The sequence below is a fragment of the Petromyzon marinus genome, chromosome 8 (assembly GCF_048934315.1).
Source record: "Petromyzon marinus isolate PM22_M1 ecotype Great Lakes invasive population chromosome 8, UKy_Petmar_22M1.pri1.0, whole genome shotgun sequence".
Classification (NCBI taxonomy): domain Eukaryota; kingdom Metazoa; phylum Chordata; class Hyperoartia; order Petromyzontiformes; family Petromyzontidae; genus Petromyzon; species Petromyzon marinus.
The window spans coordinates 10,646,223-10,668,016 of NC_133674.1; the positions used below are offsets into that span (position 1 = coordinate 10,646,223).

The 21,794-nt window shown below is 51.4% G+C and overlaps 1 protein-coding gene across 2 annotated transcripts in view; it reads left to right on the forward strand.

The window, feature by feature from the left end:
• TLL2 (tolloid like 2) overlaps nucleotides 1-21,794 on the forward strand; it is a 164,319-nt gene that overhangs the window by 9,959 nt on the left and 132,566 nt on the right. The window lies entirely within an intron of this gene.

Here is a 21,794-nt window from a genome sequence, read left to right on the forward strand (position 1 = left end):
TGACCCACCTACTCACCCCACGTGCTCACTGACCTACCTACTCACCCCACGCGCTCACTGACCCACCTACTCACCCCACGTGCTCACTGACCCACCTACTCACCCCACGCGCTCACTGACCCACCAACTCACCCCACGTGCTCACTGACCTACCAACTCACCCCACACGCTCACCGACCCACCTACTCACCCCACACGCTCACTGACCTACCTACTCACCCCACACGCTCACTGATCGAACTACTCACCCCACACGCTCACTGACCCACCTACTCACCCCACACGCTCACTGACCCACCAACTCACCCCACACGCTCACTGACCCACCTACTCACCCCACACGCTCACTGACCCACCTACTCACCCCACGCCCTCACTGACCCACTTACTCACCCCACGTGCTCACTGACCCACCTACTCACCCCACGTGCTCACTGACCCACCAACTCACCCCACGTGCTCACTGACTCACCAACTCACCCACGCGCTCACTGAACCACCCACTCACCCACACGCTCACTGACGCCGGGTTTAGGAAGAGGGACGTGGGTCGGGGTGTGGGCAGACGCTGTGTGAGTGGCCCGCTCGGTGCTGTGGCTTGGTGAGGTTTGCTCTTCACCGCACAGGTGACAGGTGAGCGGGGAGGCCACTGGCGCATTCCGCTCTCTCTCTCACCAGGCTGTCTTCCTACTTTGTGAGTGTGTTTGTGTGTTTGTCTCTGCGTATTTGCCTCCTTTGTGTTGTGTTTGTCAATGCTAGTTGCTCGCACACGGCACTTGCCCCAGCAGACTGACCTTGCACGTGCCGTGGGCTGCACATGGAAGAGTTTTATCTCCGTGTGTGAGTGTTGGGAGCAGTGGTTCGGGCACTGGACCATAGACTCGGTAAATCCGGGATTGAATCTCAGACATTGGTAACGTCAGTGGCTCGTGCTATCTGAATCTATTGTGGGCGTTCCCTAGATTGACTCGGCCTTAAATGAGTACTGTACAAGCTGTCGATGTGTGAACATCAGCACGAGGGAGCCAGTCATAACAATTTGCCCACCGACGGCACTTGCCACTTGCCCCGACAGTCACCAATAACTAGCGGGAGATCTTCATCAACCAGTGCCACGGGCGATCCCTCGGGTCCATGGCCCGAGTCGGACAGCGGTGAGCGGAGCTGCGTTCTCGCCGTCCCCATCTGTGGCGTGGCTACGTCTCTATGGCGCAGATCTCCTTTTGCAAAATAATTTTTTTTTTTTAATCTCAACGTGTTCTCACCGAGTGACGACGATGATCGCTTCCTAATAAATAAAAAAAACCCTCGCTCCTCAACACCGGTGACGTCTCCGTTACACATTCGCACACAAAAGGCAAGGATGGAGAGACACAAAAGTCCGTCCGATTGGTTCTCCGGTTGGAGGTGATATTTCATCCAAAGCCACGCAGAGCCTTTCCTCTCCAGCAGACAGACGGAGAGGTCACCGGGGGCCGTCACTGCCCGAAAGGCGCTTGGCGAGACGCACGGCAGAGGAGGGCTGCTCGGGGCCGCGCCGTGCGGTTCACCTTCGTGGCATCCCCCCTGGCCCTCCGTGCAGGATTACCGTAACGAGCATCGAGCCGCGGGATGTCACGCTGATCTGCCCCCTTGTTTGAACTATCGGCTCAATTTCAACCGCTCCCCCCCCCCCCCGTCCCTGCCTGCCCCCAGCCGATGCCGTTTGTTTAAAGGGATTGTCTCGGGGGAATGTGCATGCGGTCAATGTGTCCGTGCGGTAAAGAGTATGACGAGGGGTGAAGGGGATGGTGAGGGTGAGGGTGCGCGCACACGTGAATATGGTGACGCCGGCGTGCCGTGCCGGACTTCAGCGGTGCTCGCTGACAGCGTCTAAGTGTGAACGCATTTGGGGGGGGGGGGGGGGGGCGTTGCTATCTTAGGGCACGGGAGGGATTGATTTCGAGGTGGTGTGTGTAGGGGGAGGAGGTGTGCGGTAGGAGTCTACAGAGATGAGGCCACAGAACGGTGATGGTTGTTTAACCGTGTGAGAATTCAAGAGACAAGGATAGTCCCATTTGCAAGAGCGACCTGGCTGACCTGGGTATGGAAATACGTAATGGAGAGGGGAGAGAATATCTGCTGACCACAGCTGGTACGAGCGAGGCTGCCGAGGCGGCATATTCTCGACCATGTGTGTATGTATGATGAAACGTCTTCCGCACCGTGTGTAGCCATCCGTGTTAACAGGAGGCGTGGGGGGGACAACACCAAACCAAGACGTTAAGCGGCTGGAGCCAGACACTGTGAACGAATACAGCTTACAGTGCGCCAAGAATCCCCTCGACCGCGTGACCGACAAGGATAGCGATACCGCAGATTATTTTCACCATCGGTGAAATGAGCGCAGGCATCGGCGACCAGATTGGGACCGTCAAACTCGCTCGGGCGCGACGTGCCCTCTTGCGGGCTCGAATCCTGGGCGAGTTGCCCCGGGGGATTTGAACCCAGGTTTTGCCCAGCATCGCCGACTCCCTGCTCCTCCGGTCTCCTGAAGCCACCAGACGCACCTTTCGTGCGAGCAACGTGCCGCTCGAGTGACTCAGTCGTTGTCCGTGTGTGGTCCATGGTGGTCCATGATGGTCCATGATGGTCCATGATGGTCCATGGTGGGAAGCGTGGCTTCTCGAGCGGGTGAAATAAGAAGCGCAGAGAGAAGGCGGTGGCGAAATGGCTACGGAAATAAAACGCCTGATGAAACGCGAGAAAGCTTTCGGGGGGAAACGTCTGCGGATGGGGTTTTTTTTCCCGCGCGCAGCGCTCGCAACCGTTGGGGTAAATTCCGTTTCTGCGCGGACGTCCCGGCGCTAATGCCGCTGACGAGTCCCGCTCGGAGTCCACGTGTCCGCTCGTGCCGCTGTGCTGCTCCCCTCCGACTCGGAGACCGTTTCCGAATGTTGCCTTGCTGCAGGAGAGGTTACGTCCGTCGGCGATACATGTACGTGTCTACGAAGTGTCATGTCAAAAACAGAGAGAACTTGCCCCCACGGAGACCCTGGGTTCGAATTCCAGGTTCTCGTGAGGAGCGACCTTTGATGGCCCTGTGTCAGTCACCGGTGACTTCACGTAAATTATTGTCGTGACCGTGCAGTTTCGCATTCCATTCTCTCGGGCCCGGATCACAGCACTGTCTTCCTCAGCAAGGCGCGGGCACTCTCTGTGTGGCAGAGAGTGCCCGCGCAAAAAAAATAAAAATAACCCATTGCGATGATGGACGCAGTTTCTGGCAATGCAGAACGTGCCCACTGTGTAAAATGTGCACAATGTTAAAAGCTTCGCCAAATATATTCAATCGTTTGCTGCCTCTGCGATGAACCGCGATGATAGAGAATTGCGTCATCACATTTGTCACTGCAGAGATCAGTGACAGTTTGTTATTCGTATTGAAATTATGAAACATCGACATCAGCTTATTAGTCATATTTATTACGAGTTGGATAACGCCCTCTTATGAACGTTAGTCGGTAAACCAATGTTTATAAAAAAAAAAACCATACTGGTAAGTCGCTTACGTTTGAAAATAAAATTAGATAAACAAGTTTATGCAATGAATAGTTCAGAGGCGTAGCGCTCAAAGTCAAAATGTGTCGCACCTCCCAGGTCAGTGTTGGGTTGTGCCAGTGGTGAGAATTCCACACTCGCATGGTGGGAACCGGTCTCTCCAATCGAACAAACAATGTTGACTTCCTACAAAGCGGTACTCATTTTATCTGTCCCTGAGGGATGATAGGCCGAATCGACCGCCGTGAACTCACGACTGTCAGCTTGCGAATCGCACACCCTAAACCGCAAGCTTGCACCCAACTAGACTACGTTAATGTTCAGTTCAAACGCAGCCAGGCTCTGTCAGGGGTCCGAGCTGTGAGCCTGCACCGATGATATCCCGGGCGCCGCGGTGGCGGGATGTTAACTACCTCGCCCGGTATGCAAGGAGGTTGTGGGTTCGATTCCGACCCTGATGCCTGCGGTGTATTTGGAGTTTGCGTGTCTCTCTCTCCCCGTGGTCGCGTGGATTTTTCTCCGGGTCCTTCGTTTTTTTCCCCTCTGCATTTAGAAACACGCGGTTTTGATTATTTGGCCGCTATAGATTTCCCAGATGGTGATAAGCCACTTCGTTGAGCTATCAATTGTGGCCAGGTCGCTTCTGAAAAAAAGCCTTTTATATATAGCTCAGTGTGCTTTACCTGGTAAAATAAATTAAAAGTTTAGTTTCGAATCTGGGTTTGAGCGGCGCGCGTGTGACGCGGTGCAGTCGCCACGAACGCACATTCAATGAGCAAGGTTGGCTACGTACGGCGCTAAAGAAGTTCAATATGCATACACACCCAAAAGTGCCGGTCGGTTCTCCCCCATGCGGACGCCGGGGGTTGCGTGACAGCCGGAGCCGCCCATCGACTCGAGAGTCCCGTGAAGAGCGCGCAGGTCAATTGGGCGTGGACTGTCCCTGGGATTGGCTAGACGTGCACGTGTGGGGAAGTGGGTTGTGACTCACAGAGCGGCAGGTTTACCGTCTGACTCGCGATTGGTGGGACCCGCACGTGTTTGACGGGGAGGCAGGGGGGGTGACTCATCTCGCAATTTGTGTGCTTTTCAAATCGAGCAAACGATTGTCTTAAGTCGTGCGCAGAGCTTAGCATTTGAGCAATTAGTTAGGCAGCCAGGTAGACTGTAGCGGTGTTCGGGTGGAGTCGCTCTGCCATTGGCTCGGGGTGATGGTCAGGGGCCGTGTCGAGAAGGAAACCTCAGAGCACAGAGACAACTTACCCACAATGGCAGGTGGGCGAGGCTATCAGCGGCAGTAGGGACCGAAGCCGAGAGCAGTGTTGACTCAACATCCCACTGAGAACTGCCAAGCTTTACTCCGCTCTTAAAAGCCTACAACTACACCGGGAAACCTGAAGTCACTGGGGTTCCCTGCGTGGATCTCAGTGGCCGTCGGGACCAGAGTCAAGAGCGAAATTGAGGTCGAGATCACGACAGGAGTGGGGGATCAGGGCCGAGCACGGGCAGCCGAAGGCTGGTTGCCCCCAGCGCCACCCGGTGGTAAGGCGGGACCGGTGAGAAAACCGCGTGCTCCCGAACTTGCCGAGTAGGGGAACCTTTTTTTGCTGTGGACTGGCGGGGATGGGAAGGGTGTGGGGGGGGATAAGACATCGGGGCTGTAAACGGTGGACGTTGTGAGCCCTGCCGCCGACTGCTGTTGAGTTGCCGCGGCTGTCTTGGAGTTGATGGCGAGGTGGTGTCACAGGGGTTTGAGACGAGGCAACGGGATTATTAAAAACAAGTGGGGCGGTGTTGTTCGTTTCGAGCGACGGTAGAACAGACGGGGGGGGGGGTGGGGGGGGGGGTCGAAAAAGTGTTGAGGCATCGCATTGGGAAGACAAAGTGGGTCGGCCAGGGGCGGGAGCCAGGCGGGGGACAGGGGAGGACCACGGCGAGCGAGTACCCCCCCGACGACGTCGCCCGTGCAGCAGCAGCAGCAGCAAGGCTTTACCGTGGATGACGAGCGGGACTTTGGTGGTTGTTGGAGGAGTGGAGGGGGGGGGATTGGTCTACACCGGGAGTATAACTCGTCAAGGGATGATTCTGGCGGATAGTGGGGACTTCCCCCCACCTCACCCGCCTTCTCCTCCTTCTCCCCACCACCACCACCCACCACCACCAACCACCACCACCAACCACCACCACCGACCACCACCACCGACCACCACCACCACCACCAACCACCAACCACCACCACCACCAACCACCACCACCACCACCAACCACCACCACAACCACCACCACCACCCACCACCACCAACCACCACCACCAACCACCACCACCAACCACCACCACAACCACCACCACCACCCACCACCACCAACCACCACCACCAACCACCACCACCAACCACCACCACCAAAACCACCACCACCAACCACCACCACCAACCACCACCACCAACCACCACCACCACCACCAACCACCACCAACCACCACCACCACCACACATCTGGAAGGCTGTCCAGCACCGCCTTGGAGAAAGACTGAGGCAGCCTTGTTTGTTTCACAGCGAGCGCGAGTTTGGGGGTAGGTGGGTGGGGGGGGGTGGTGCGCTCGGGTTTGTTGGCCCCCCTCCCGATTCCATCGCTCGCGAGGTGTCGAGGTCAATCCCCACGTTTCTGCTCGCCGGCAGCCCTCGCTGGTGGCCTGGCTGCGAGATGAAGAGACACAGCGACAAGCCTCCAACCCTGGTGCGGTCTCGCCTTGGGAGACCGTCTCGCGCCCGTGCGACTCCAGCCACCGCTCGCGCGCACGTGCACCTTGGCTGATCAAGTGGCACGCTAGATACAGCAGATATGTAGCAAGTGAGACCGGCAACGGATCCTAAAATCACGGCATAATTTAACCGGGTTCTCATTTGTAGTAGTGAGTTAACAGTCTCGGCTTGGTCACCGATAACGTCACACATCATAAAAAAGCCATCGTATTTAATATTGGTTAATCATATTCTTTTGGGTCTTTCGGTAAAGTCACGTAGATAGGTAAAAAAAAAATAACCTATCTACGTGACTTTACCGAAAGACCCAAATAATATGAATTCCTGCAGTCACGAAAGCTTTAGGTCAGGATTTATTGGCTATCACTCAATTAGATTCATGGTTTCGAGTTAATAAATGACAGAAACACAAAATAAAAATGTTGGTTTCGCTCATCGGACATGCATCGCTATAGCAGGGCATCTGGGGGAAAGTGCAGTGCCTGCTGAGTGTGGATACCATCTCGGAACTAGTTCCCTGAGATCTGCTTCCACTTCACTTATTTAATACGCGCCATGCTGCACTGCGTTGCGAGTTCTGATTGGACAGGTTTTGGCTCGTGATATGAAAGCCGTTTGCACAATTAGTGTAACTTTGTGGAAAAGGACGAATGTTGAAAATTGCTCGGCACTTAGCAGACCTTGCATGAGAAGAGGCAGAACCTTTTGCCAACAACTGTTTTTTTAAAGCGACTACGCGCGTACTTTAGCTCTCGGGAAAGCCGAGTTAAAACTTGCCACATTAACGCATTGTTCTAGCTACTGGCTGTGTACTTCACGTTTTTTTGCGACTTCCAGTGAAGTAAAAATGCTGTGTACCATCCACCGGTTACTTGGGTTAGAACCATCGCAAATTCTGTACAAGAGCTTCTCGCCGCACGATAAACGCCGGGCTTAAACACAGACTTGAGCAGGTACAGTACTGGCTCTCCGATGTGTTTTTTTTTTCTTCTGGTTGTACCGCGTGTTGTTGGGGGACGGTGGGGCTCCCAGCACGTGGCGCGAAACGTCGGACATCGCGCCCTGAGCACCCACTGGCGAGCTGTGGAATGCGACCGTGAGAGCCTTAGGCAGCCCCTACGCGGTAGCGGCCCTGGCTCTGTCGATTTAGCAGCACCTCTGATTAGCACGGTTGGCTACGTACGGTGCGAAAGAAGTTCAACGCACACACACAGCCCTGCCACGTTATAGTTTTCGTTTGCAGGGTTGTGAGAGCGCGTTATAAAAACGTGGCATGCAACCTTTCCCCCTTAAATGTTGCAAGCAACATTACTCCGCCTCCCCCCCACCTCCCTCCCTCCGCCTACGTTCACAGCCAATGCGCGCACATTGTGACACTTGCTGTACTTGGAGCGCCCGTGACTCACACCGACTCGCCAGCACCCAACGTGTTGTCAAGTCCGGCGAGTGAGTGGGCACAGTGGATGGCGAGAGAGAGAGAGAGATTTGAGCTCTCTTTGTTAAATCACTGGGTGGAACATTACTGCTCCATTGAATATGACCGAGGGAGGTGGGCTGGGTGGCACGGGAGGTGTTGGTGGAGGGGCGGGGGGGGGTGACGGGGGGGGAAACCGAGGGGAGGGGTCTTATGCTAATGCCCGTGACAGAGCAGGGAGAACAGCACCCCTACTTTATATTCAATATTAATTCAAAATTTTACATACTTTAGCCCCTTCGTGTTAGTTAGACGTTGTACCTTTAGTATAGTTAGACATGTATACCACTTATTTTAGATTTCAGTTTACTATAGGTTGAATGTATGCACCTTCCTGCTAAAGTATATTCCTTGTCTGTGCGAACTTTCATGGCGAATAAAACCCTTTCTGATTCTGATTCTGTGATGCTGGGTTCAAGCACTTCGTGGCGAGTGCTCGACTCGAATCTCCGATCGCTCTGTTACGATTTCGACAGGGTCTCCGGAAATACGTACACGTGCAGCCCGTTTGCCAATTCACTGCCGGACGAGGGATTCCGCAAACTAAACAAAAAAAAAGGTAGTTCTAAAGAAATGAATTTCAATCTCGATTTCAAAGTGCGCAGCTCCAGTGGCATTCCTAATATCGGAAGGAAGAGCGTTCCAGACGGCCGCAGAAGCGCCTCTGAACGCGCCACGCGATGCGGTGACTGTCTTCTTTGTTCGATGGCCCAGCCAGAAGCCGCTGCTGCGAGGATGACTACCGGAGTTAGCACGTGATGGTTCACGCTCCTTGGCGAGATCAGCGAGGCGTTGTGGTTCATTTGTGGCATGTACAGTAATTAGCTGAACAAATGTAATACACACATTATAAAGGGGGGGGGGGTTGGTTGGGGTTTGGAGGGGATGGTGGTTGCGGGGGGGGGGGGCATTCGAACAAGCGCTAATGCGCTTTGTTCGAATGCCGTGCGAGCACCGCCGGGTTTTTAAATCCCTCTCATTCACCTGAGATTAAAGCACATTCTCCAGCGTGCCCTCGTCCAATTGAATTGACTCGCCAACCAAACGTCCAGTGGCCCCGCAGCTCCAATCATCGTGAGCCAGACGCTGGCAACGAGGCTCCAACGGGTTGACCTTGGAGGTCGGTTGTCGACTCTGCGACAGTTGGGAGGTCCGGCAGAAGGAAGGAAGCGATGGCGAGGGGTGACGGCACCGATTGCATTGCTCGGTGATGGCACGGTTGGTTACGTGCGGTGCGGCGGAAGTTCCACACGCGTGTGCGGTGCATCTTTGATGAAGGGATCTAACAGTTCTGTACCACAAGCGTTCATAAGCACTCGCTCGTGCGGGAAGAGTTATTTATTCGAAGAGACGCTGCATTTATTTTTATGATCTCATCTTTCGGGGGCCATTCACTGACGTGACGGGATGCTCTGATGGACTGTGGGAATTCTAGAAGGGCATTTCTTGGCGTTGCGCCCTTTCGCCACGAGCAATTTCTATTCGGAATGAAGAATAAAAAAACTACTACCGAGTTAAATGTTATTATTTTGGGCACAAACCTGGGACTCGCACCCAGATCTCTTCCGGGACAACGCACAATTACAGCCACTCCGGTAGGGGGGGGGGGGGGTCTATGATATATATATATATATATCATGGTTGGAAGTTATCTGTAGTCATTCTATCGAGAGACGAGTCCTTGCCATAGATATGTGGAATTTACATTCGCTGCTTAGGGACCACCCATGGAATGAGGAACGCTCCATTGCCCGTTCGAGCAGAAAAAAAAACGCTTTGTGTGTGTTTTTACACTGGGCTTCCAGAGCCAGTGGACGATGTCCAACTCGGCCCATGGCAAGGGCAGCTGCGGTTGGCACGACGGAGGTTCTTTGTGAGCGTGCGTGCGTGTTGCGTGTGGATTTGCGGGAATGGCTGTGTGCGCATAGTGTGTATTTGTGTTCACGCGTGTTTATGCTGTGTGGTGCTTAGTACAGTGGATGGCACATACCTACAAGCCCCCGTTTATTGGAGTTCATTTCCCAGCTGTGAATAAAATGTGAGGCTGCCCCTAGGTCATCTCGGCCTTAAATGAGTACACGGCGCAGCGTGTAAAACATTAGCAATGGGGAGACATTCGCCGGTTGCGTTTGCGGTGACGCCGCTCACTTGTGCACCATTCTGGCCTTAATAGGTGCTCGCCGACAGCTGTTGCCTCGCCACACTGCGCGGCTACGGCTGTTGGTCGGCGAGTGCGCGCGTTGCGAGCGTCACGGGTCGGGGGACGCCGGGGAGCCGGCGAGGGGGACGTCGGCACGCGGTCGTCTCGGGAGACGCGCTCCTACCGACGTTTCCACAGAAGGGCCTCGACAAAAATAGAAAACGCCGGTGGAGTTAACGCCGAGGGAGGGAAAATGCTCGCTCCTTCCAGGTGAGACAGTGCGAGGCCGTTGTCTCCGCGGGCGCGTTCAGCGCACCGAGCGGTTCCCGGAGCTCCTTGCGCGAGGTGCAACCGGAAAAGGTTCGCCGGGTTCGGGACGCGGAGCGACGCGCGCGCGCCTCTCCGCGCTGCGTTCGACACGGGGGCTGCGCTCGTAGACGTGTGTCTTATTGTTTCTAGGAGGAGCCGGGGGGGGGGGGATGGGTCCCGATGTGCTTGTTTGTCACAACCCTGCAAGTTGTTGAGCGATAGGCTGACCGTCCTTAAAAAATAAAACCAGTTTGACCACAAACCGATTTTCAACACCGATCTTACAAACCCCAATTCATAAGTGGATTGAGAAAAAAATAAACATCTGGGAGAGATGTTAACTCCCTCGCCTGGTATGCAGGAGGTCGTGCGTTTGATCCTGACCCTGACGCCCGTGGTCGCGTGGATTTTTCTCTGGGTGCCTCCACATTTAGTACGTAGTGCCAAGTGTAAGCATTGCCACTGGAGAGACAAAGGCGGCCAGGTGTGGTGTTTGCCACCCACCCCCTCGTGTGCCGTGCCGGCCTTCATATGTGCTCGCTCGCAGCACTTGCCCCAACAGTCTTCTCGGGCTATACGGGGATCTTTGTCTGACGGAGGATCTGTAGGTGGAGGAGTTTGGGTTCAGATAATTCGAGCAATCGCATGATTCACCAGCCGGGATGAGACGCCCAACCGAGTTGGTTAAGTAGCAGGGATCCTGAGCATAACGACTCAAGTTCAAATCCTGGCCAGGGTTACCTCGGGGCCCCCATTCCACACTACATAAATTAAGCGCCACTTTGTGAGTTTGCATGACTCATTTGGTTCCTGCCATAGTAATGTGGCATTTTCACCACCTCTGGCACAGGACTGATGAAGGAAATTTGTACCTGTCAGGACATTGAGGCACACGTTTCCTTTATTTTGCTCTGACCATAATTCTGATTCAAGAGTAGTCATCATCATCATTATTTAACATCTGTTGAAATCTAGCTGTGGATGCATTTTGAATATTCGTCCGCGCTTTGGCGCAGACATGCAGTGACCTTTTCTCGCAAGTGATGTCAGAGTCTGATGGGAGCGGTTTGGGGATTTTTTGGAGTCATCGAATCTGTGCTAAGTAAGTCTTTGTCTCGAGTGTTGCTCATGGGTCGGGTCATGCAGTGGTTCAAACGCCTGACTCATTTGGAAGATTGCGAGTACAAATTATTGGTCGTTTGACGTGGTCAATCATCCCTAGAGGGATTATAAACGTGGAACCGCTTTGTTTGAAGTCAATAGTGGTCCTAGTCGGAGAGCCTGGCCCCTTCCATGATAATGTGGAATTTCTTCCAATGGCTCAGGGCTATCAATGGAGACGAGTGCTGTTGTTGAAGAGGGAGACACTGACTTTTTTTTAAGTGGAGTGGAAACCACAAAATAGTGCCATCATTTAAACTTCCATCTCCTCGTGATAACAGAAAAGTTACATCCAACCAATTAAACCATGGGTTTTTACAGGTGATTAATGGTCAGGACATTCAGGGTGATAAAAATATCAGGAGTTAGTTCTTAGGACCACTTACAAATAAACAGTGGCCTGCAAGAATATTTTTTTTAAGTCACGAAAGCTTCGAATCTCGTTTTAACATAAAGTTTTTAAAAACCCTTTTTTACTTTGTCAGTTAATTTCTGAATGTAATTGTAATTGGCAATCTGTAAATAAATTAGCAACAAGAGCTGATACAATTAAATATTTAATGCCACGTATTGAAAAACTTTGAAAATGGTTCCTCATAAGAAACTATTACCCGTGTGTGTGTTTTTTTTTTTTATTAAGTCTCTGTTCAAAATGCGTTCCAACCTTTTTGTCCTCGGGGGTTCTGTTTCTCCGTGCACTCCACGGACTGGGCATCGCTCCGATTCACATTCCTGTAAATCGTTCTTAATTTACGATTTACAAGTACGATTCACGTCCTCGTGATGGAAGCCGCTCTGACACTCCGTGTGTGGCACCGGCGTCTGTGGCGTCTCCTCGAATTCCAGTCGCAACCTCGATTTTTACCGGTGAGCGCACGGTCGCAGAGAGACACGCGGGTTGGGGGGGAGGGTATCGCCGTTTCCCCTTATAGACGGGGCCTTGGGTTTGGTGGCTCCAGTGGGGAAGGCACTTGGTCTTCTGGAGTGGAGCCAAAGTAGATGTCCCACAAGCGTAACGCCCCTGCCTGCCATTGTGCGCGGTGAAGGTCCCGTCGCGTTTTTATCTAAGCAGGTCTGCATCGCTGCGCGGTTCGCGGCGATGGACGCCGAGCCAAGCTGGAGACCAGAGCTTGACAATTAAATTCTCACGGCTGCCCAGTAATATTTGCGGATAATAATTAAAGTGCACTACTGTTTTTTAGAGTGGTTTATAAAGACGCTTGTGACATCGTTTGCGAAAGTGGGCCGTTCCCCACTGCTGCTGTAAACCAACGGTTCCAATTATGAACATGTTTACAGTCAAAAGACCATCACGGCCAATTCAACCAATGCCTCCACGTCTTGTCATCACTCCCGCCGTCATCTTTCTGACAGATCTCACAATTTTTGCACTGTTAACATCTGACCGTCAAGGTCTGTTATTACAGAGAAACCCACCATCTCCCTCCATCACTGACCTCTGGACGGCACTCCAGTGCATGTCCCCGGTGACCTGCTCGGCTCCATCAAGCACACATGTTCAACTCGTCACAACCTCTTCTTCCTGATCACAACACTCGATCATTTATTGTTATCATGATCCCTTGTCTATCCGCTGTTGCTCAACCTTCATGGTCCAACGATGCCACGATCCATTCTTGCTCTTGCGGATGAGCTCCTCTCATTGATCCGTTTAATTGGTGGCTATCCACTTTGTGAGCATGGTTCTCTCCTTTAACTGCTGTACTATCACTCGTCTCACCCATTGACCGCCTGCCCAAACCTGCTTGCATTGAATCTTGATTTGAAGCTTTCGTGACTGCATGAATCCATACTCTTTGGTTCTTTCGGTAAAGTCACGTAGGTATAAAATAAAAGAAATCACGTTTCGGGTGCAACACAAGCGTCCATCCCCTTTCCCACCTGATGATGGACGCTTGCGTTGCGCCTGGAACGTCGTGATTTATTTTATTTTATACCTACGTGACTTTACCGAAAGAACCAAAGAGTATCTGCCTGCATTGCTTAACAAACACGATGTCACTAATTTGAATGTGTTCCTTGGTCCATGTGCCCCTCTCTCCGTCTCTTGGTGTGATTAGAAACGCCCATCTCTCCTTGTTTATAAGTGCACTTTTTCAGCCTTTCTGCCACTTTCTTCCGCTTGGTCCATGCTTCTGTGTTCTATGTGCCTATTATTATTATTATGAGAAATTTGTGCTGATTTTATAACGTTCCTCTTAAATTATTATAGGCATAGCCCTGCTAACACCCAATCGAATTCCAGCAGAGCAAGTTTTTTTTACATACTAATTCAGCAGAGCATATTAGTAGCGCTTTGGAAATACGTTAATGAAGTCAGTTAATCGACTCGACTGCATTCGACTGCTGTCTCTATGGTTTATCACTCTGGTCCGTTTAAAAATGGCGGCCTGTCTCGCGAAGACGGGGAAATCCTCTTCAAGCTCCACCCACAGTGACGCTGGTGATGATGTCACAGAGCCCCACCTTCGCACACGTAGGGACAGAGATAAGGCTTGATCTTAGTCGAGACAAACATAAGAGCACTTCATTACTTCGATAACAGCGTCGCCGCGTTGATCTATTGTCACGCACTTTGGTTCCACAAACCCAGTCCAAATCCTTTCTGTGGGGCTGGGTTTGCAAACAGAAAACCGTGTTCCATAGCCTTTGCTCCTAAGCGTGCCTATGGGTTCCCGGAGGGGATGGGTTAACGTCACTCGCACCCGAGGTCGTGGCGTGTGAGTCGGCACTGTTTTGTGTATGTCGGCACCTGTGTTCCTGGAGTGATTGAGGTGGCCACCTTTTGAAGGTGGTGTTTGGAGTGCGGCTGTTCACACCGAATGCTTTGAATTGGCTGTGCCGGTGCCTCTTATGTGCGAGGTCGTTCACGGTTCACCGGTGGTTGTTTAACCTTTTGACCTCCTGAGCTCTCCGACTAGGGAATCTTGTTTATGGTGGGCTCGTCTGCCATAGGAGGCCAACCCAGGGAACGCGCAAGAAAATTCTCAATGTCCTCTGTGTTGGGAAAAAAAAGAGACACTTTTCTTCCCATATAGGACATTTAATGGTGAGCAAATCATTTGCCTTTTGTGTTTGTGTGCATGTGGGCAGAGTGGTGGTGTAACGGCCTATGGCACTGTGCTACAATTTTTGAGGACTCTGCGTTGGTACTTACTGAATACCAGTTGCTGATTACTCGACATTGTTAATTACTTTGCGTCGGTAATTACCGATGACAGTTTTCATGAATGCGGGAAGAGTGCGCGTGTAGGGGGAAGGCATTAGGAGAGCGAGAGAGAGAGCAAGCGTAGGAACTGCTTGCTCTCAGCCGTGTAGGGGTCATGGGGCTGTGTGACCTACGTTATCGACCCCTAAGGACTCGTTACACTGGCCTGCATCGGCATCGTCATTTGCGTTTTTTTACTAACGCACCTCTCGTATTGAAACAAATCTGGCACGCGGCTAAAGTATGCGGCTATTCGTGTGCAGGCGTACACGTGTGGGAGCTCGCAGCAAAGATGGGGCAGGGGGAGATGTATGTGCGTGCGTTTAACTTCTTTTCGCACCGTACGCAGCCAACCGTGCTAATTGGACGTTCGGGGGAAGGAGATGAATGCGAACGCTGTGTGCCCGTGTCACAGGACCCGAGCCAGCCACCGCTCAGACCCTGGGTTCAAATCCCAGGCACCCAGCTGAGAGTTAAGCTCAACACTGGTGCACGTGCACGTGTGTGCGCGGCGAGGTGATATCGGAATTGATGGCTGAGCCTTCTCTCTGTTGACTCTGCTTTAAATGGGAACCGTGTGCTGTGTGTAATTTTCAGCAATGGGGACACAACGATGGCCAGGTATGGCTTTAATTATAAATGTATCAATTTGAGAAAGGAGTCGACCATTAGCGAAATTCACCGACTGTGTGAAGGCCTACGATGTCTTTATTCATCGTGTGAGCCATCAATTATTCAGCAATGTAGTAAATAAAGAAATACTGTAAAGAGACTGCTTAGTTTACTGCACACCCTTCCTATGACATTAACAGGCCTGTGTCTAGTTTATGAATAATTTCACTATTTAACATGGCCATCATTGCCTGTATTAATCGCTTGGTTTGTCCTTGCGCGAACCCAGAGCTTTGTGCCTTCATCGCTAAGCCGCCAGGTTCATATATATTTTTTTAAAAATGTAATTCATGCTTGACTCTAAAGCCTGAGAAACGCTAAACTGTGTTCAGGTCATTAGCCATCCATGGGACATGTCGATTTGAAAAGGAGAAGCTGATAGCAGAAGGCAGCTTTGGAGGCAATCCACACAGATCCTTTTAGCCTGCCGCGGCGAGACACAAATGGGTCGCGTTTGGCAGCGTGTGTGGGCCACAGCTAATAGAGAGATTGCCCAACCAGATTACTGCCCCGTAATCTCCACGGGACCGTGGCACAATTCAGAAAGTCAAAGCCCAGATATTCACGCGAGGTAAAATATAACGAAGTATCTGAGGTGCAATGACAAGTCGTCTGCTGAAATGGCGTTTCAGCCATGAAATGAAACGAAGTTGAGTTTTTTTACCATTGGGCCTTGCAGACAAATTTCAGTTATTCCCAGTATCTTATTCTTTAAACAAGGCAAACTTGTTCAACCAAATGCATTAAGGTTATGGCTTTGACTCTGCTCGATGAGAGCAGAAAAAAGTTGAACCTGCGCCAGAGGTTGCCACGTTGACACGAATGCTGCTGGCCAACAACATCGGGGTTGTGAAGGGTTGCTGCTGCTGCTGCTGCTTTCCACCGTGTTTTTCGGGTTGCGCCACGTGTTGTTTCGCCAACATGTCTGACGTTTCGCCCCGCGTCCTGGGAGCTTTTGCAGGAGCTTAAGCGAATATTCCGTTTCTGGAGAACAGGCTGAAAACGCATCGCGGTGGTCGACAGCACAGCCGTGAAAAGCTACACAGGAGGACTTACATGCATCTATTTATTTATTTATTTAGAGCGTGACGTTGACGTACTTCCTCTTGATACATCCGCGATTGTGTTGCTCACAAATCTGCCGGGGTCTGCACAGAGTATCTTGGACATTCTCGCCGTAATCTTCCCCACACGGTTTATCAGTCGTGCACTACTAGTGAACCGCCCTCGCCTGTGACATCGCGACACCCTGTGGCATTCGTTTAACGGGCCACACCCTGCTGATCAGATTCATGAAAAGTCGAAAGCAGTCGGCTGGTTTCCTTGTATAAACAACTGGGAATTGTTGGTAGGGAACACATATTGGTCAATGGACTTAAATGTTATTTTATTTTGGAATGAAGCAGATGCTTTAGCTGGGTGCCCGAGTTATTATTTATTTTCTTGTTCTCGGTCAGTGAGGCTCATGCTGGCGGTGGCGGCGGCAGACGCGGCAGCACGTGGGTGTGTGGTGGGAAAGTTGGTTCCGGCGAAGTCTCACCGTGAAGGTGATGGCGCGAGGGGGAGAACATAAACCTGGTTGGCCTGAGCGGTCGGTATGCTCATAAAGAACCAGTCTAAGTGAACTCCGGTTGATGATGATGATGATGACGACGGTGGTGAAGTCAATCTCGGTCAGAATTTACATTTGGATCTTTATTCATGATTTGGAGACCTTCTGTTTCACGAGCCGAGCTCCATCCCATGCAGCTGTTTGAAATGTATCTGAAACCACTACAAATTTAATAACCCAACTGCGTCCACCCCGGGCTGACATTTCATTGTAGATAATGAGCCTCGCTCGGCTCTTCCGCCGCTCGAATAGGACACCATTTGTGGAGTCGCGGTAGCCATCTCAACCGCGTCTGCGATTTGGCACCGTGGCCAGCCGTGTCGCCTGCCCGCCCTGGGTGGCCGTGGAGGACCGACTCAGAGCTGGGACCACCACCTTCAGTCCAAGGCTTTGCCGTTCACGGTGACGCGCGCGGCAAAAGAGCCTCGTTCAAATAAACATCGAGAACGACTAAAACAATGAAATAGGCAAGCGGCCACCAGCCCGAGAGCTGGGGGGGGGGTGGTGGTGGTGCGAGTGGCGAAGCGAGCGCGTGCCCCCGGCAGCGCTTGCACAACGGCAGCGGACGTCACCGCTTGAGTAAAACAACAAAGGAGCCGTGACGCGGGCCGCCGCCGGGAATCCGCGTCCGGCGCCGCGGTCTGGGCCGGGCGCCGGCTCCTGCCGTCCCGGCCGCTCGGCCCACGAGCCTTTTTCCGAGGCTCGTTTGTTCGTGGCCGGGGCGGCCCGTCAAAGTGAACGCGCGCGGACGGCACGGCGTTACTCGCGTGTGTCCGTGAGCGCTCACGCGTACGTGCGTACTGCTGTGTGGGGAGAGGTAGCGCGGTGGTTCGCAACGCCGTGCGGATCATCCCGGTGACCAGAGTTCGAATCCCACTCTCGGCCAGCATCGGCGGCGAAATATTTGTTCTGGACGTCATCTGGGCCCATTAGTCTGAATTGCGTGCCTGGTGCGGTGTGTGGACATGAGCACTGGGAAGTCAAAAGCCATCACGTGTGGTTCTGCCAACACCATCTTCTCCCTTGTGTGCCGTTCTGGCTTTAACAGATCCTCACTAACAGCACGTTCCCCAACAGTTTATGTAGGCTACCTGGGGGATCTTTGTGTATAAACTCAACCCAAAATGAGTACCAGGTGCGGTGTGTGGTCTTTGGCAGACATTGTCCGTCGTGTGTGGCGTTGGCACCGCCTTTTGTGAGTGGCGCTGTTCTTGTTTTCATGGAGGTGCTCACGAAAAGCCCGCCTGCCTAAGGCAGCGGTGGTGAAAGCTGTTGCAAATAATAAAATAGCCAGTAAATTGGCATTGATAAAGAAAGTATTTTTTATTTATCAATATCAAAGTGAAAGAGACTTCCCGCTTTTTTGAGCTTGTTGACGTGGTTATTATGACGCTTCAATCGCGTGGGTTGCTTGACAATACTTCAACCACGCTGGGCAGGGCTGGTGAGTGAGTAAAGAGCCGAAGACTGGCTCAGATATCGCTCGCCACTGATGTTGCCCTTTGCTTGGTGTTGAACACAGGTCGTCAGGTTCACGAAGCATTCAGCTGATCACTGCGCCACCTTCCAATACAAAAAAACATTAAAGGCCTATAAAGGTGCCGTTTTAATGATGTACATGGATGTTTAATATACACTCAATGTGGGAGATTTGAAAGAAATTATATACTGCATGCAGGAAGCTTTAAGGCTTCTAACACAATTACGTTCATATCTAGATATAATATCGAGTGCTGCAATAGCAGAGCTCTTGGAAGAACACGATGAAAATGCTTTGGCGCTTTAACGCCACCGAGTCTGCTCTGAAGTAACGGCTCGTTCCTGAATTATTTAACTCGCTTTATATTCTTCCATCGGAAGGCAGTGCTGCTCTGCGATGGTGAAGTGTTTTGAGCCTGCTTTCATCTTCGTCGAAATCAACGCCGGGTTCACGTTGCAGGCAATATGATCGACCTGCAGCCGGAAGGTTTGCGAGTTCAAATTCTGTCTGGGGGTGGAGGGGTCGACTCAACCAATCATCCACCTGTGGTGGATACAACGTCTACAACTGTTGGAACGCAACGGTGGATGTCTTGTGGAGAAACTGTACCTCGCCGTGGGAATTCTACTGGCTCGGGTGGGGGGGGGGGTTGCAAGAGAGGTGAGCACCTCGATGAATATTTAATCAATGAGCCAACGTTTACGACCAGCGAGGGTTTTCGCGGTTGTGTTCTGCAACTCTCCCCCATGTGGTTTTTGTCGAGCTGCCCCGCGTTTTTTTTCCGGAACTGGAACGTTCAATTCCCGAAGAAGCTCCCAGCACGCGTTGCGAAACGTCGGACCTCGTGCCGAAACAACACGGCAGTGCGACCCGAAGATGCGTCGGGAGAGCTGAGGATGCAATTTTGACTTTAATTCGACGACTTTGAATGTGCCGTGACGCGTTTGTGGCGCGACCTTGCCAGCACTAAACCCGAATTGATCCGGCATGGCGATGCATAATAAGCAGCCGAGAGCTTAGTTTACTGGGTGTCGGCGAATGTGCAGTGATTGGCGATTCAGTTGAGCGTTTAGCCCAGCCGGTGGGGCTCGGGCGAGAGACAAACGTTGGCATAAATGGCCTTACGAACAACGACTGTCGCCAAACATGCACATTTATTAACACGTGCCACTATTCTTTTTTTTGTACAGCAGCTTTCTATGAAGACAGTACAACGTCGCGCGCACGTGTCACCGCTGCATGCGTGCAGCAAATCAACTAAATAAATGTCCGCTCGTATAAACCCATTGTTGGTAGCGCGCAACTCCCATTAAATCAACTTTAATCGGGATTGAAGTTCAATTCCCGGTTGCGGGCTGGTCTCATCTCACTGTGTCCTCTCCTGGGCTGATCCAAAATAAGTGCTACTTCTCGGAAAGACCACAAAAGTAATCCCATAGAGAAACTGTAATCGTCCCATTATTGAAATGCACAATGTTCACCACTGAGTCACGGCCACTGAAGGCGTTTTTCTGCCCCATGCTCGTTTTGAGCAGGAAGAGCACGTTGACGTCTCGCTATGTGTGGTTTAGTCGGCTGCTATTCTAGGAGCCCCAGGGACAAGAAAAGCTGTTTTTTCTAATGATGATGCATTCAAGCAGTGCCATTCCCTTGTTGAATTAAGGATATTCCGTTGCACCACAGTGTTGTGTGTACGGTAGAACGATGGTTTCTTACATGTTTGGACCAAACGGACCCGTCGCTGTCAATCGTCCTCGCATTTTATTTGCGGACCGCCATGCACCAATAACATGGCTTTGGAACCGACTTCTAAATGCCGCGGTCACTGCAAGAGTTTCTGCGGACCACTTCGCCCGCGGCCTCGCAGGGTGCCGGTGATGCGCGAGACCGCGTGCTGAATAAGGTGCTCATCTCATGCCGTAACACATTGACTTCAAGAGAGGCTGGAACATTTAATATATAATTTTTTTGCTCTATCTAAATTGTAAATTAGCACATATTTCACTGTGGCCAATGCCCCTTTGATGCCAGCTCAAACTTTCCATCGCTTCCTTCCTTCTGCCGGGTTCCTCGGCTGTTATACATCACCTACAAGGCCGGCACGTGCAGAGGTGAAGGCACGTGGCATGGATGATGATGTATACGCTTGCAAAGTTACCAGGGACATCTTTGAATGCTAACATACTTCATTCACACTAGATTCGAAGCTTTCGTGACTGCAGGAATTACTCTTTGGTTCTTTCGATGAAGTCACGTAGAAAATAAGATCAAATAATAATAGAATGCGACGTTTCGGTTGCAACACAAGCAACCATCATCAGGTAAGAATGATAAAACACAGACACGGGAACAGCATAGGCAGACACACATGCACAGAGACACACACAAAGAAACGCCATGTGTTTCGCTCGGCGTGTCTTTGTGTGTGTCTCTCTCTGCATGTGTGTCTGCCTATGCTGTTCCCGTGTCTGTGTTTTATCATTCTTACCTGATGATGGTTACTTCTGTTGCAACCGAAATGTCGTATTCAATTATTATTAGATTTTATTTTCTACGTTACTTTACCGAAAGAACCAAAGACTACTCCATTCACGCTTGTGGAAAAAAATATTCCTGTGTTCACAATTGTTTTTTCGTTGAACCTGCAAGCTGTGGCCAGGGGAAGAACGAGCCATGCCTTCTTCGCATGCACAGGCTGACTTGATTTACAACAACAACAAAAAGCTGAGCTAAAACAGTGGGTTGTGAAAATGTCTCTATTTCCTGAGCTCCAAGTTGACATAGCCGTAATTCACGATTGTTTAATTACATTTCTACTTATTTTATGAGCGTCTTCCTAACAGCGGATTATTTATGCACTCGGATGTCTGTGTTGTGAAACAAAGACGGGGCACTTAAAGAAATGAATTCTAAAGTCCATACATTGCAACTTACAATTTCATGATTTACTGATATAGGTCTTTATTGACATTTTATTGTACGAGTGGAAATAACATTGCAAAGTTTATGCCAGTTTTTAATCATTTGGAAATGCATCGTCATTTCCCACCCTGCTCTTGTCCACCAAATTTATCTATCACCCCCTCTGGTAACGGCACTTGTCTCCAAATCGAAGGCTTGCGAGCTGAGGCATCGACTCAGCCCGCCATCACCTTCGAGTCACCTTTAAACAATCATTTTTTACATTTATTGTAGGGTGACACTCTGACGACTTGGCATTCTAAATATCCCAACGGTTCTGCTCTCAGAGCTGTGTTCCTTGGTGAATAAACAATGTTCCAGCTCTCCAACAGTCACGGTGGGGAAGGGGGGGGGGACATCGCATGAAATCGGGGATCGCGCCACGCGCTTGGTTGCTGCCGTCAGCGCAGAGCAAACGAACGTGGGCACGAAATCCGGCGACTCCAATGCCTCC